The sequence below is a fragment of the Bidens hawaiensis genome, unplaced genomic scaffold, assembly GCF_021521415.1.
Source record: "Bidens hawaiensis isolate Kalapana, Puna unplaced genomic scaffold, B.hawaiensis_p1.1 tig00040070_1, whole genome shotgun sequence".
NCBI classification, from domain to species: domain Eukaryota; kingdom Viridiplantae; phylum Streptophyta; class Magnoliopsida; order Asterales; family Asteraceae; genus Bidens; species Bidens hawaiensis.
The window spans coordinates 15,277-31,064 of NW_027497062.1; the positions used below are offsets into that span (position 1 = coordinate 15,277).

General features: G+C 37.5%; 1 long non-coding RNA gene across 1 annotated transcript; it reads right to left on the reverse strand.

The window, feature by feature from the left end:
* Nucleotides 1-13,347: 13,347 nt before the first annotated feature.
* Nucleotides 13,348-13,650, reverse strand: LOC143591799 (uncharacterized). The gene is made up of 2 exons (XR_013145777.1): nucleotides 13,604-13,650; nucleotides 13,348-13,466 (listed from the first exon to the last, which is right to left on the reverse strand). It is a non-coding gene; the product is annotated as an uncharacterized LOC143591799 (long non-coding RNA).
* Between the last annotated feature and the right edge of the window lie 2,138 nt (nucleotides 13,651-15,788).

Consider the following 15,788-nt stretch of genomic DNA (forward strand, 5'->3'; position numbering starts at 1 on the left):
TTCAATCAGAGTTTATTAAAACTTTTCGCGGAATATAAAACATCAATCATTTGTTACAAAACGTTAAACTTTTTCTTTGATACCATAACACAAAACTTTATATTTAAAACATCTTTACTTCTTTCTTCAGATGCCAGCCGTTCAATCCATGCCGTGTGTCGTCCTCATGCTAACTCTGTAATCAGCTCACCTGCGTGCATACTAAAAGTCAGCTACGCTGAGTGAGTTCTAGTTAATCGAACGCCATACAATACATACACATACATACATATCCGTAGATACATATCCATACTTCACTAGTTACCCTTCTGTTCTACATACACACTTACTACCATACATACACACATATTTATAACCACTAACCTCAGTCTACCGTGAGTACGTTCATAGTCCGCCGTCTATACTGTACTCAAGGTCGTGAACACGTAAAAGGTCCGCGGTCCTTACCTATGTTCACCCTTTATGGTACGTGCAAGGTCCGCAGTCCTTCCCTATACCATCCTACATCCACAACACGTACAAGGTCCACAGTCCTCCCCTATGTTGCAACCTAAACCATAGCACGTACGAGGTCCGCAGTCCTCCCCTATGCTACCACAATACAACTACAGCACGTATAAGGTCCACAGTCCTTTCCTATGCTGATGCCTATCTATAATACGTATAAGGTCCGCAGTCCTTAACTACGTTGTCGTCTATTATCTGTAACGCGTATAAGGCCCACCGTCCCTATCTACGTTTACGTCTATCATCTACTTTACGTATAAGGCCCGCAGTCCTTAACTACGTTTACATCTATCATCTACTTTACGTATAAGGCCCGCAGTCCTTAACTACGCCATCACCAGCCGAGTCTATGTCCGACAAAAGCTAGAGGGATTTGCCATCCTAACTTACTATGTCGAACGTAGAACTCACATACCATTCGTGTAACTGCATACACCTACTTCACATATACAATAATTACATCATAGCATAAGAACACCCTAGGCGTTCTTTACATCATTCATTTAACAACCATACCTCTTGTCGATACGTGCAATATCCGAAGATCGTTCACGCCCCGACAAGTATTCATTTGTAATGTTCATACATCTTCGATGTATAATATTCGTACCTTTATTTTTGACCTGACAGTACGCGCAATATCCGAAGATCGTTCGCGTACCGACAAGCAACCATTCATATCCATCACATATATCACATATGGCATACACTTATCACTTAGGATAAATGTATTAACAACACATCGAGTATGCACACAGCCCCGAAAACATAACACATAAATGGGGCTAGAAACTCACCTGAATACTGTTACGCTCTCCGTTAATAGTTATTCCCCTCTTGAGCTGCGCACGGCTAACTGTATAATATTTACACGTATCAATTAGCTACTACTACTTATGTTGCGTTTCTATCTTTATATGACCCACAACGAACGGGGGTCCGGGGGCAGCGCCCCTGGTAGCGGGGTTCTAGGGGCGGCAGCCCCTAGCGGGGTCCAAGGGGCAGAGCCCCTGGCTGGGGTTAAGCTGCCAGGTCAGCTTGGAAAAATTTTATTTTCGATAACTGCCTTAACACATTTTCCATTAGGTTTTTAATTTATTTTATAGACGAACTTCGCTTCAGGCGAAGTTAAACCTTAGGCGAACTTGGAAACAGCTTGGTTCTGGCTTGATTCGATCGAATAGGAACACGTTCGATCGAATAGGAACACGTTCGATCGAATACATCACGTTCGATCGAATAGGAACACGTTCGATCAAACAGGAACACGTTCGATCGAATACATCACGTTCGATCGAATAGGAACACGTTCGATCAAACAGGAACACGTTCGATCGAATAGGAACACGTTCGATCGAATACAACACTCATTCGATCGAATACAAAACTCATTCGATCGAATGAGTTGGAGACCATTCGGTTGCTTCCCTATTCGGTCGACTGGACTTGTTCGATCTACGCATTCGATCGAATGGACTGATTCGATCGACTGGTTCGATCGAATGAGTCTGATTCGACTCCTTCAAGCTGGGCGACGGAGAAACCCACGGGTTTTCCAGATTTTCCAGATTTTTGACCCAAAATCGAAGTTTTTGACATGGAAATGCTCGGGATTGAAAGGGCTATCGATCCCTAGTACTTTTAAACACAAAAGCTTGTATTTTGACACCAAAACAAGGCGGTTTTTGACCCGAAAACTCAAGTTACGAAAATGGGAGTTTTTGCTCGATTTGAGGTCGAAAATGGTTATGAAAACGGATGATTTTCGAGGGGGACTTACCAAAAACGATTTGGAACAAGATTGTGGACTCGGATTTGTGATTTGAGAACTTTCTCTCTCTAGCTTCTCTCTCTAGAAATGAGAGTGTTTGGGTGGGTGTAAGTGAAGGAAGATGGTGAAAATGGTGGAAGTGTCAAGAACTTTCGTTTATATACTACGGGTTTGGTTAGGCTCGGGTTGGCTTCCTACGGGTCGAGACAGGCCGAGTTCATAAAATAACTAAGCCCAAGACCCGTTCCTTACTCGACATTAAATAACTAAAACGTGAAATTACTAAACATAACTTTCTTTATTCAACATTATAAATTTTAGGATGTTACAGTTCGTTAAACACAAACTGCCGGTTTTGTTAAAACATATATAATTTAAATCTTCAAATAATCCTAACTATTTATGTAATTATATACAAATTATGTAATTTATTATAAAAATAAATTAAAATCTGTAGATTTCTATAAAATTATTTTCAGAATTTTTATACTTAACTATTTATTTATAAAAATTCATTTTATGTCTTATAATAAACCGATAAATAATTCGTTTATACCAAACGATTCCCCAAAAATGCTATAAATTTTTTACGTGGTCAAAATTCCATAAAATAACCCTTGTAAAATTTTCAGAACCTAATTCATTGTCCAAAGTACCTTTTTGTGCGTTTTTCGGCTGTAAAAACCTGTGTAAAAGGCGATTGCACAAACTCTACTTAGGCAATTCTAAATGAACCCAAAGTTACCAGTGGTTTAACCATCACAGTTTCAAGTTCCAAACCAAGTTTCATGATTTTTTAAGAATTTTAACTATTTTGCATAATTAAACGCTAATAAACGGTAATAAATTCGTCAAATATTCTCCGTTTATAAAAAACTTACCAAATTTGAACATGGACTCACTTAGATGATACCTAATGTTCCAGAATAGTTTCATAAAATAAAAACAAGCACGTCACAACCTAATACTAAACAGCCCCTAAACGAGTAATACGGTAATTAACTTGTCGGTTTTCGAGTGTTTTTGGTGGTTTTATCGACTCTCCGGGTCTTGGGTCACAAAATCAGTGTATATACATATCATATAACTCAAAATCAAGCATAAATCATCCATATTCTAGCCTTGTTAATTAGGGTTTAGGTTAAAGATACCAACTGTCTTTAACCTACACTAAAAAGTTTTATTTAGTGTAAACACTAAATTAGTTGTGTATTTGAATATAAAGTATTCCTACAATGGGTAATTGTTATAGTATAGGCATTGTATTTTAGTGTAGGGTTAGTCAACAATATATATTTTACTATGTACACATTAAAACAAAGTTAGGTTAAGTAGGTTTTTAAATTATTTATCAGTAGTGTAGTAAAATGTAGGAGTAAATGAAACCATATTCTTGTTAAATACAAAATCAATTTCCTTAAATAGAAACAAAAAAGGCTTGAAAAAGGAAACTAATAATTGAGGGATAATCCGATGGAAATTGAGAGAATTTGATTTGTAAAGAGGAAATGCATTTAAATTTAAACCGATACACAAATGACTAATTTATCCTTTTTACTTAAAAAAGATCTCATAACAATGCTTAGGTAATTCCAAGATTTCCATTTATATTATACACCATTGATCACATACAATCAATGGTTCAAATCAATTTCTTGCACTTCTCGCTGTAATTTCATTTCTCTCCTAAATCATCCCCTATATATATATATATAATATATAAGTATTGGATCATTTCAGAAGTTTTTTTACAGCGAGAAGTGCGAGAAATGAAGGTGTAACTCCATTAATCCCTAATTTCACCCCCTTTCTTATGTGTAGGTGCATATGTATGTGTGTAGGTACGTATGTTTGTATATGTGTATGTATGTTTGAATGTGTGTAGGTACATAGGTTTGAACGTGGCTCGGTACATTTATATGTTTGTAGGTAGGTTTGAATGTGTAATTAAGACATAAATACAACCAACATACATATATGTATGTAACATCATATGAAATGGAGTGAAATAAAGGATTAATGAAGTTATACATTCACTTCTCACACTTCTCGCTGTAATATCATTTCTTGCAAGATACATCCCATATATATATATATATATAGGGAGAGGATCATGAGAGAACTCTATTTTATAGAGAGAACTATAGAACTAATAATGAAGTATTTTTAATTTAATTAAAAAAATATTTTTAATTTTTTTTTCTTTCATCCTTCTTATATGTTGTTATTATTCACCACAAAAAAATATGAAAATTAAAAAAAAATTAACGTTGTAATGCATATAAACAATACATCGACTTTTTTTATAATGCATATGTGCAATAGTGTGCATTTTGATATTTGAAATAGTGTTGAATAACATATATATAGTTGTTTGTATTGTATATTTGCAATAGTGTTATATTAGATACAAAAATTCAAAAAAATCGATATAGTGCATATGTGCATTAGTGTTTTATTACATATATGAAATAATGTGTTTTGCATACAATTATTAGTGTCTATTTGCATATATTCAATAGTGTCTGTTAGATAATGTATTTGTGTTGAATTATATGCAATAAAACACTATTTTATATGTATAATACACATTAATGCGCATACGCATTAAATCGACGGATTTTTTTTTACGAACAATATCACCTTATTAGAAGTAGGAAGGAAAAAAATCACAAAATAATTTTTCAAAAATAGTTAAAAATAACTCTTTACAAGTTCTCTAGTTCTCTCTTTAAAAAAGAGGTCTCTCTAGATCCCACCCTATATATATATATATATATATATATATATATATATATATATATATATATATATATATATAGGATCAGGATCATTAGAGAGCTTTTTTGAAATTAAGAACTATGAGAATCATTTTAGACCACAAAAACCCAAAAATAAAAAAAATCATAAAATAAAAAAAACATAAAAATCAAAAAATTAAAAAAAAAACAAAATTCTTATTTTATCATCCCGGTTTCATTAAAAAAAACTAGTTTAGCTAAATTATATACACATATGTATAATATCTACATATATGTACATTTACATGTGTTTTTTGTACACATATGTATAATTTAATATAAATGATATTGTACATATGTGTATATTATGTAACTAAAGATTATATAAAATTATACATATGTGTATAATACGACGTTTTTTTATTTTATTTTTTATTTTTTTCTAGTTTTTTTATTTTTTTTATGAAACCGGAATGAAATATAAGAATTTTGGTTTTTTTACTTTTTTAAAATTTTTATTATTTTTTATTTTATGATTTTTTAAATATTTTTTTAAAGGTGTTTTTGGTGGTATAAAATGGTTCTAAAAGTTCTCAATTTGCAAAGGGTATTATATGAATAAATTGTATTTATGTTGAATAAAATGAAGAATGTGTAAATAAAAAAATAAAACTAAAGTAATGTTTTTATCTTTTTAATTATTATAGTTAAATTAGTTACATATATTAATTAGAGATATTTATTATGGTTATATTAGTTGTATTAATTGGAGAGAGAGTGTGCATTTATTGTTGCATTTACATCTTTTTTGTTTATTTTTAAACTATGTTTGGGATTGAGTTTGAAAACACCTTATTGGCTTATTGGCTTTTTCAAAAAGCCAATAAGTTAAATTGTGTTTGGCAATCATAAAAAAACCTTTTATTTTAGTTTTTCAAAAGAGTTAAAAGCAGTTTTTTAAAAGCCTCAAATCATGGCTTTTAAAAATGGCTTTTTGAAAAGCCAGAAGCAGTTTTAAAACTCAATTCCAAACATGCTATTAAAACCTAAAATAAAACTAGTGGTTCATATTCATTTCTCTCATTTCTTGCAATAATTTGATTTCTTTCTTGAACTTAAACCTATATATATATATAGGGTATGGTTCAGTGGAGAAATCATCTTAATGCGAGAAGTATGAGAAATGAATTTTGATCTTGATGATGTTAAATAATGATATATATTGAAATTGACAATATTGTAATTAAGTGTGTCTGGTGTTAGTGTTAATGAGATTTTATATCTATAGGGTATTTTGGTATTTTTTTTATATGTTCACGTATATCAAACGTAATCAGATTATTGAATCCCACAATTACTGACTAAATTAACTGCAATGATACTAATTCTCCCCAAGCATGTAATCAATCAGTATATTCTTCATTAATTAAATGAATAATATTATCAATTGTATAAATAAATTGAGTTTCTTTTGCATCTGTGAAGTTGTCTCGTGGGCAAGGTTAGTTTTGTTTTCTTTTTGTTTTATAGTCAAACAAAATTAATATAGTCCATTATGAAATTGTATACGTACTGTTGGGTGCAGATTTTTATCCTCAAAATTGAGCTTAACTTAGGGATGTTGACTCAAACGGTTATTCTGAGGAATGTACGTTGACTAATTCAATTGTACTATATTATCTAACTGTTTTGCAGATAAGATCACGTGTTAAATATGTTTATGAGAACGTGGATTGCAACGGAATGCTATTTGAACTTCGTCAACTAATAATGTGGGCACTAACGGCTTGTTGAAGAAGTAGTCTAGGGTTTCCGGATATTTCGGGATAACAGTTGTAATCTCTTATTATATATTGAGCTGATAATATCGATAGGTCACGCACACACTTTCACTCATCTAGCTTACTAGCAATCATTGTAACACTTAGCTTTCGATATTATATCAGTTCCAACCTCTGTAATCACCCATTTTTTATTTTAATAAACTTGACGGTGATAATTTTCACCGTCCGGGGGTTTTTTGTGCCGGAGATTATAATAATCACGCGTAATTCGACCAAAAGTTAGGCTCATAATCTTTAACCGAAGGTATTCGACTAAAGATTAAGTTGTAAACTCTTGACCGAAACGAAGACTATTATATTCAAGGGTTTTTTCCCTCGTATTCATATCCTCGTGTTCAATCTTTTTACCATTTAGCACCTAGCCTCACGCACTAATTTGATCAAAAGTTAGTTCGTTAATTTTTGACCGAAACAATTTGGCGCCCACCGTGGGGCAAACGGTGCTTTGATCATTATTCACTCTCAAACTAAACCCTACTCTCAATATCCACAACATGTCTTTACAACCCAAGATTGTTTCATCTTCTTCCGCAACCTCAGAATCCTTAGCGAGGCCGCCCATGCCTCCTCCTGCTGGTGGTATCCCGAAGAAACCTGATAACTTCCAAAAGAAGACTGCTACTCCTGTGTTCTCGGGATCGAAACCATCTTCCTAGGATCCTATCATAGTGTCCAACAACGACCTTCTGTCTCTGTACAGACGGCTGCAGGAACAGATGGATCGCCAGAACAAGACTAACCAGATGCTCGTGAGGGAACTAGAAGATTTCAAGAAAGCCAAGAAGCCGGCGGAAGAATTCACACCACTAATCCCGAGATCTCTGGATTTCACTCCTCCAGGATCCTCAGGATTGGTGTATCCAGAGCCAACCACGGCGTACAGCTCTGGACCCCCATCTTTCTAGCATTTGGGGTCTGCGGGATTGCACTTATCTGGATCTCAAGGATACCCGTATGCGTCATCTGCTGGGCCTTTTCAACATGCAGGATCTTCAGGATCGTCACAGCCTGGAGGACCCTCCGGATTGTTCCAACAGTCTGGATCCTCAGGATTGTTCCAACAGTCTGGATCCTCAGGATTGTTCCATAAGGCTGGTCCTTATCAGCAGATGGTATCTTCAGGATTAGCTCAAGCTCAGCAGCCCTCAGGATCCTCTGACGTGCACCAGGGAGACTTTATCCCGATGCAGGCTAACACTCCAACTGCTCCGTTTGGAAATACTATGTTTGGGAATACAATACGATTCCATTTAATGCTAATCAAGGATTTTTGCAGGATGCAGGCATAAGTCCGGGCTTAGCCCGAGAATTGCAGAAACTTAAGGACATGATATCGAATGTTCCCGGCGTAATCCGTCCCATAGCTGAAGTTCCCACTGATAGTCACAGGATATCCCGGTTTGTGCCATCGATTAGCAACGTACAGATCCCAAAACGATTTCAAACTACGAACATGAAGCTGAATGATGGCTCGACGGATCCCGAGGAACACGTCGCACAATATAGAGAACGTATGGAGGTCAATCCAATCCCTATGGAAATCAAAGAGGCATGTCTTTGCAAAGGGTTTGGATCCACCTTGACCGAAGCAGCCATGAAATGGCTACTGAGTATTCCTCCTAACACTAACAACTCTTTTTCTCATTTAGTTAACCTGTTTAATAACCAGTTTTCTTGCAGTTGAACTTTTGAGAAAATGACAGGTGATCTATATAGGGTTACCCAGAATCCTGGGGAATCCTTAAGAGATTTTATTACCAGGTTTAGTAAGGAGTCGTTGGAAATCCCGAATCTAAACCCAGCTTCAGCAGTAGAAGCTCTCAAGTTGAGGTTAGAAAAAGGCTCCTCTTTCTATGATGATCTCGTTAGGACTCCATGCAGGTCATTAGACGAAGCAAGAAGCAGGGCTTTGAGGTTTATCAGGCTAGAAGACGACAAGAAAAACTCCAAAGTTGATATCCCGATGTATGACTAGACGAACAGGAAATCCGAATCTCTGGGAAAATCGTATCGAGCGAAGCCTTACTACAAGCCTGATAACCCCAGGATTAATGCAGTAGATGAGGAAAATGATGAAGAATATCCTAAGATCTCTGAATATTGTTTTTCTGTTGATATTGGTGGATTAATGTGTGCTATGCAGGATTTAGGTGAGAAAGCCAGGTGGCCAAGGAAAACGGAGAGACCAGGAGCCTGGAAAGACAAATCAAAATGGTGTGTTTTCCACGAAGACTTTGGGCACCTGACCGATGATTACATTGCACTCAGAAGGGAGATCAGCTATCTTCTCAGCAAGGGCCACTTGAAAGAGCTACTTGGCAAGAAGAAGGGAAGAGAGTAGGATCCTGAGAAAATTCCTGAAAAGCCGACTCCTCCACCAACAAATGCAAGAACAATCATGTTCATATCCGGAGGATCCGACATCTGTGGAACCTCTTATTCTGCTGCAAAGAGAAATGCTGACCAAAGAAAGTTAGAAGTGGCTGACCGGCCAACAAATACATCTATTCTCACTAAAGAGAGGATTATATCCTTCGATGAAAGTGATAGAGTGGATGTTCAGGATCCTCATCATGATAGTTTGGTAATAACTTTATATGTGGCTAACCATTATGTTCGCATGATCCTCATAGATGGCGGAAGCTCTGTCAACATTATTCAATTAGACGTGCTGAAAAAGATGAATATTCCTGAGGATGAGATCGTTCCCAGTTCCTCAGTATTGGTTGGATTCAGGGGAGAAACTAAGAATACTATTGGGGAGATTAAGCTCCCAATATATGTCGAAGGGGTAAATAAAATGAAAAAATTTTGTGTTATTAACTGTTTGTCTTGTTGCAATATTATATTAGGCAGGCCCTGGATACACGAGATGAAAGCTGTTCCCTCCACTTATCACCAATGTGTGAAACTCCCAAGTACGTGAGGAGTTATCAAAATCATCAGTGACCAACAAGACGCAGAGAATTGATACACGTCTTCCATGATGTGTACTGCCAAACCCCAGCAAGCGTAGCAATTACAGAAGCCAGCACGAGGCGTAATGGAGGCCAGGGAAAAAGAAATTAAAGAAGTACCTCTTTCTCCCGAAGATCTTGAAGTCAAAATGCTGATAGGAACTAGAATTCCTGAGGATATTGAGTCAAAAATTGCTCGATTTCCTCAAGTCAAGACTGTCAACATTTTCATGGAAACATGAAGATATGACAGGTATTTCCAAAGATATTATAACACATAAACTTGGAATTGATAATTCTTTCAGGCCAATCCATCAAAAAAGAAGAAAGTTTGCACCTGAAAGAAATATAATTATTCAAGAAGTAGAAAGACTCTTGAAGGCAAAAATGATTAGGAAAGTTCAATATCCCCGATGGTTAGCAAATGTGGTGGTTGTACAGAAAAAGAATGGCAAATGGAGAGTTTGTGTAGACCTCACGGACTTGAATAAGTCTTGTCCTAAAGATCCATTCCCTCTACCACACATCGATTCAATGGTGGATGTTACAGCTGGCCACGAGATGCTAACATTTATGGACGCATCCTCGGGATTTTAGCAATTCCAAATGGAGCCCTCAGATCAAGAAGATACGGCCTTCATGACTCCTACAGGTATTAACAATATTGCTATGCCCTTTGGACTTAGAAATGCAGGTGCAACCTATCAGAGGTTAGTTAACATGATGTTCAAAGAGCAACTGGGGGACACAATGGAGGTCTATATTGATGATATGGTGGTGAAGTCCAAGAAAGCTGAAGATCACCTTCAAGATCTCAAGACAGCATTTGATATCCTCGACAAATACAACATGAAGCTGAATCCTTCGAAATGGCATTTCGGAGTGAAGGCTGGAAAAATCATGGGATACATGGTCACCAAAAGGGGGATAGAGGCGAGTCCGGAATAGATACAAGCTATCCTGAATCTGAAATCCCCAGAATCAGTTAAGGATGTTCAAAGGCTGACCGGCAGGATAGCGTCACTCAACAGATTCATATCTAAATCCTCAGAAAAGTGCAAAGAATTTTACGATATCCTGAAGAAAAACAAGAGGTTCGAGTGGACCAGTAAGCATGAGGAAGCTTTATCATTCTTAAAAGCTTATCTTTCTTCTGCTCCTCTACTGGTAAAACCCGAGGAAGGTGAATCTCTATCTCTATATATTGTTGTATCAAATAATGCTATAAGTGCAGTTTTGGCTAAGGATCTCGAAGGTCAACAGCACCCCATATATTATGTAAGTAAAAGTCTTTTGGATGCTGAAACCAAGTATTCTTATCTTGAGAAATTAATTTTAGCCCTTATTAAGGCATCTACCAAACTTAGACATTATTTTGAAACTCACCCTATATGTGTTAAAACTAACTATCCATTAAGTCTGTTTTGAGAAAACCAGAAATGTCAGGTAGAATGGCAAAATGGGCAGTAAATCTAAGTGCATATGATATAACATATGAACCTAGGACTGCTATCAAATCCCAGGCATTAGCAGACTTTGTGGCTGATTTCACCAGTGAACTTAAAGAAAAGGCAGACTTGGAAGTCCAACAACTTGAGGAAATCAAAGATAAGTGGATTCTATACACTGATGGTGCTTCAAATGTTAGAGGAACAGGTCTCGGGATTCTGCTGAAATCTCCACAGGGGGACATTATACCTCAATCCATATCCTGCGAATTTCAAGCCACAAATAATGAGGCAGAATATGAAGCTTTGATAGCAGGATTACACCTAGCAATCGACATGAAAATCAGGTTTATTCAAGTACATGTTGATTCATTCTAATCATTTTAATGGTTCATATACTGTTAGAGGAGAAAGACTAATGAAATATCTAGAGCTAGTAAAAAAACTAGCAAAGTGTTTCGAAATGTTTGATATTTCGTAGGTACCTAGGGAAGAGAATGTTGAAGCAGATGCCCTAGCATATTTGGCTTCATCCTTCAGGATACCAGAAGGTGCCAAGATCCCTATCGTACATATCCTGAGCCCAACAATAGAAGAGCAAGGTGCAATGAAATATCAAAAGATGGCGAAGATTTGGGAGCCAAGAATCCCGAGAATAGTGAAAATTCCTGGATTATCCCAATCAAAGAATATATTAAGGATGGGGTTATCCCCAAGGATGAAAACCCAAGAGCTTTTCGCACAAAGGTAATCCCATATACTATAATGAATGATATATTATACAGAAAATCTCTTGCAAGACCATATCTTAGGTGCTTGGAGAAAGCAGAAGCTCAAGAAGTTCTTCAAGATATCCATGATGGAGATTGTGGGAACCACACCGGGGGCAGAGCTCTATTCTCCAAAATCCTGAGGACAGGGTACTTCTGGCCAACGATGAAGAGGGATGCTACGAATTATTCTCAGAAATGTGTTGCAAGCCAGAGACATAGCAACATTTTGCACCAGCCAGCAGAACCATTATATCCTACTGTACCCCCTTGGCCTTTCATGAAGTGGGGGATGGATATCGTGGGGAAACTGCCAAGAGATCCAGGAGGAAAAGTCTTTATGTTGGCTATGACAGATTATTTCTCGAAGTGGATTGAAGCGGAAGCCTTTGTTCAAGTCAGAGAAAAAGATGTTATCTCATTTATCAAGCGCAATATCCTGACAAGATTTGGGATCCCGGCAGAGATAGTATGTGACAATGGCTCGAAATTCATCGGCAAGAGAACAACCTGTCCACCCTCAGGCTAATGGACAGGCCGAATCAAGCAACAAAATCATCATCAATAACCTGAAGAAAAAGTTGGGGTCTAAGAAAGGAAAATGGGCCGAGGAACTTCCTTTCGTTCTTTGGGCAGATAGAACCACTTCGAAGAATGCTATTGGTCAGACTCCTTTCTCATTAGTGTTTGGAGCTGAAGCAGTAATCCCCACAGAGATGGTTATCCCAACGGCCAGAATCGTTCATCAAAATCCCGAAGATAACACTCGAAGCCTACTTGAAGATCTAGATGCAGTAGAAGAACTCTGGGATTTGGTAAAAATCAGAATGGCTTCTTATCAACAGAAGATAGCAAAGTCCTACAACAAGAATATCTGAGTTCGAAGGTTTCAAGAAGGCGATTTGGTTCTCCGAAAAGCTTTTCAGAATACTACCAATCCTACGGATGGCAAGCTCGCACCAAAGTGGGAAGGTCCCTACCTAATCGATTCAGAAGTAGGAAAGGGGGAATACAAGTTATCTACTTTGGATGGTGACCTACTACCAAGGGCTTGGAATGCTATTCATCTCAAAAAATATTTCATGTAAGATTTCTATCCCGAGGATAACTCTTATACTAAACAGTTAAGGTATGTATTCAAACTTAAACTTTTATTCATTTTTTTTATTATTATTATTCTTCAAACAAGATACTGACTTAAGCATCGGAGGGGTGTTAGCAAGGCTAACACCCACCCCTCACTTAGAGTTGACTGTTTTGTAGATTAACTTGGGCCTTCGTCGCCATCTTATCCTTAAGGTATAAGGGGTTTTCACCTCTTCTAAGGTTTAAGGGATCTTCATCTCTTCTTAAGTCGCCTGTAGAGCACGTATATTCAGCCTTAGTTTGAGAGGCGGGGCCAGCACATGAAATATAGTGACTTGTTACCTCGTTATCCTCGGCTAATGGTTTGGATCTGGAGTTTCAAGGGATCTTCATCTCTTCTCAAGACGCCTGTAACGCATGATTTATTCGGCCTTAGTTTGAGAGGCGGGGCCAAAACATGAAATATAGTGACTTGTTACCTCGTTATCCTCGGCTAATGGCTTGAATCATAAGTTTATGGTAGACGTACCATAATCTAAGGTTAAAGAGATTTACATCTCTTCTAAAGGGCCTTGACGCCAATTCATTCTTAAGGTTTAAGAGATTTGCATCCTCACCTTTCTTCTTCTACAATTCCGTCGCCTCCCCAACCTCAGTGTCCTTCACATCTTCACCAGCTCCAACATCCTTGATCACCTTAGAAGTCCCAACCGTCTCACCCTCTTCAATATTCTCCCCTCTTAGCACCTTGAGCTTCTTCTTCCAAGCTCCAGAATTCCAAGACTCCATCACATGACCCTTCGCTTGTACTTCCTCGGACATCTTGATCATCGACTCCAGAATGCTAGCAGCTGCACACTTCTTAGCATCTTCAAGAAACTCATTTTTCTCTGACTCAAATGAGGCTTTGAGATCCGAAATCTCTTTGTCTTTCTTTTTGAGCAGTAAGTCCTTGATGCTAACAGCTTTCAGGAGATCGGTGAGCTTGGCTTCGGCCTCTTTCTTGGACAATTCAGCATCTTGGGATATCTGACGGTAACTTTCAGTTTTCTGTTATTCCCAAATTAATGTTAGTTTTTCTGCAGATTACTATTTTCAGGATAAGCAAAAATTACTTACTGTTCCAAGAAAGTCAGCAAGAGCTTGAAGCTTCTCTACAGCATCAGAGGGGGTCATATCAGCAAAGGGCTCAGTTTCAGCCGAAGTGGTTGGTTTCCTCTTCTTTTGTGCAGCACTTTTTTGGCGAGTAGTTGGAATTCTCACCAAAGGGGAAAATGTCTTGGAATGTTCTTGCTTAACCACAGGCCTATCCTCAATAAAATCATCCAAATCCACCGAGCTAAAAGACTTTGGCTTCGGCATTCCTACACAATAATTTATCAAGTTATTTTCAAAATAACGAAATCCCTAGAAAACCTAAAATCCCCAAAACACTTACCAGAGGTCAAACTCTCAGCAGGTTTCTCAGCAATCACACTCGTTTCTCCTGTTTCTTCCTCTTACCAAAACTCCCTTTCCTCTGCTGGAATCTTGAAAAACTCTTTGAGCCTTTTCTTCGTGTCCTTCCTAAGCTTTATCAAATCTTCAAATACCACTGCCAAAAAACAAAACCATATCAGAATAAATCATTTACAAAAAGAAACTTTATCCTACAAATCTCCTACCCTTATGAACCCATTTAGTAGGAAAGCTAAACCCATCAGGAATAGAATCCCGACGAACGAAAAAGAAGTGTTTTTTTCCAATCGGGATCGCTACCAGACACCTTGGGAATCATGTAAAGACGACTGGACTTAGATTGGAGGCAATAGCGGAAGTATCCATGGGTTCGAAGGTTGTAAGTTGCGGCTATCTCGGGCACACCTATGGACAACCCATGGGTTTTGTTCAAACGATCTACTGTAGCCAAAACCCTCCACACCATTGGCATGACTTGCGAATACGAGAATCCGTTTACGTCAAAGAACTCTTGGATGAGAGGGGAAAATGGGTATGAAAGGCCAATCGAAAAGGGATAATAGAAGAAGCACACCCGGGTTTTTGAAGAAAAATCGGCTTTGGTTTTGGGGTCATACGGCCTAATGACGGCTTCGGCAGGTAATAAACCCGATTCTTTCAGAAACCTAATATCTAAATCTTTGAACATGCATTGATCTTCATCGGTCACCGGGATGAGACCTTGGTCAACGAAATCGTCTAAGGTCGCGAAAGAGAAATGATTGGGGGCACGAGGGGTTCTTTTCCTCATCTTCAGTATGGATCGAAAGAAAAATTACAAGAAAATAAAGAAGATGGGAGATGGATACTAACCTGGTTATGGATCGGTGGAAGAGGATTGTGGTGTAGAAGAGGGAAATGGCTTTAATTATAACCTAGAAGGGCGGTTGTAGAGTCTCCTCGATTCTCGCGCACGTCACTTCACATTTCAGAGATATTATTGCTTTTGAAATTAGAAATTTTTACAGCTATCACGCAGTAAAAATTGGGGGCAATTGTTGGGTGCAGATTTTTATCCTCGGAATTGAGCTTAACTTAGGGATGTTGACTCAAACGGTTATTATGAGGAAGGCACGTTGACTAATTCAATTGTCCTATATTATCTAACTATTTTGCAGATAAGATCACGTGTTACATATGTTTATGAGAACGTGGATTGCAACGAAA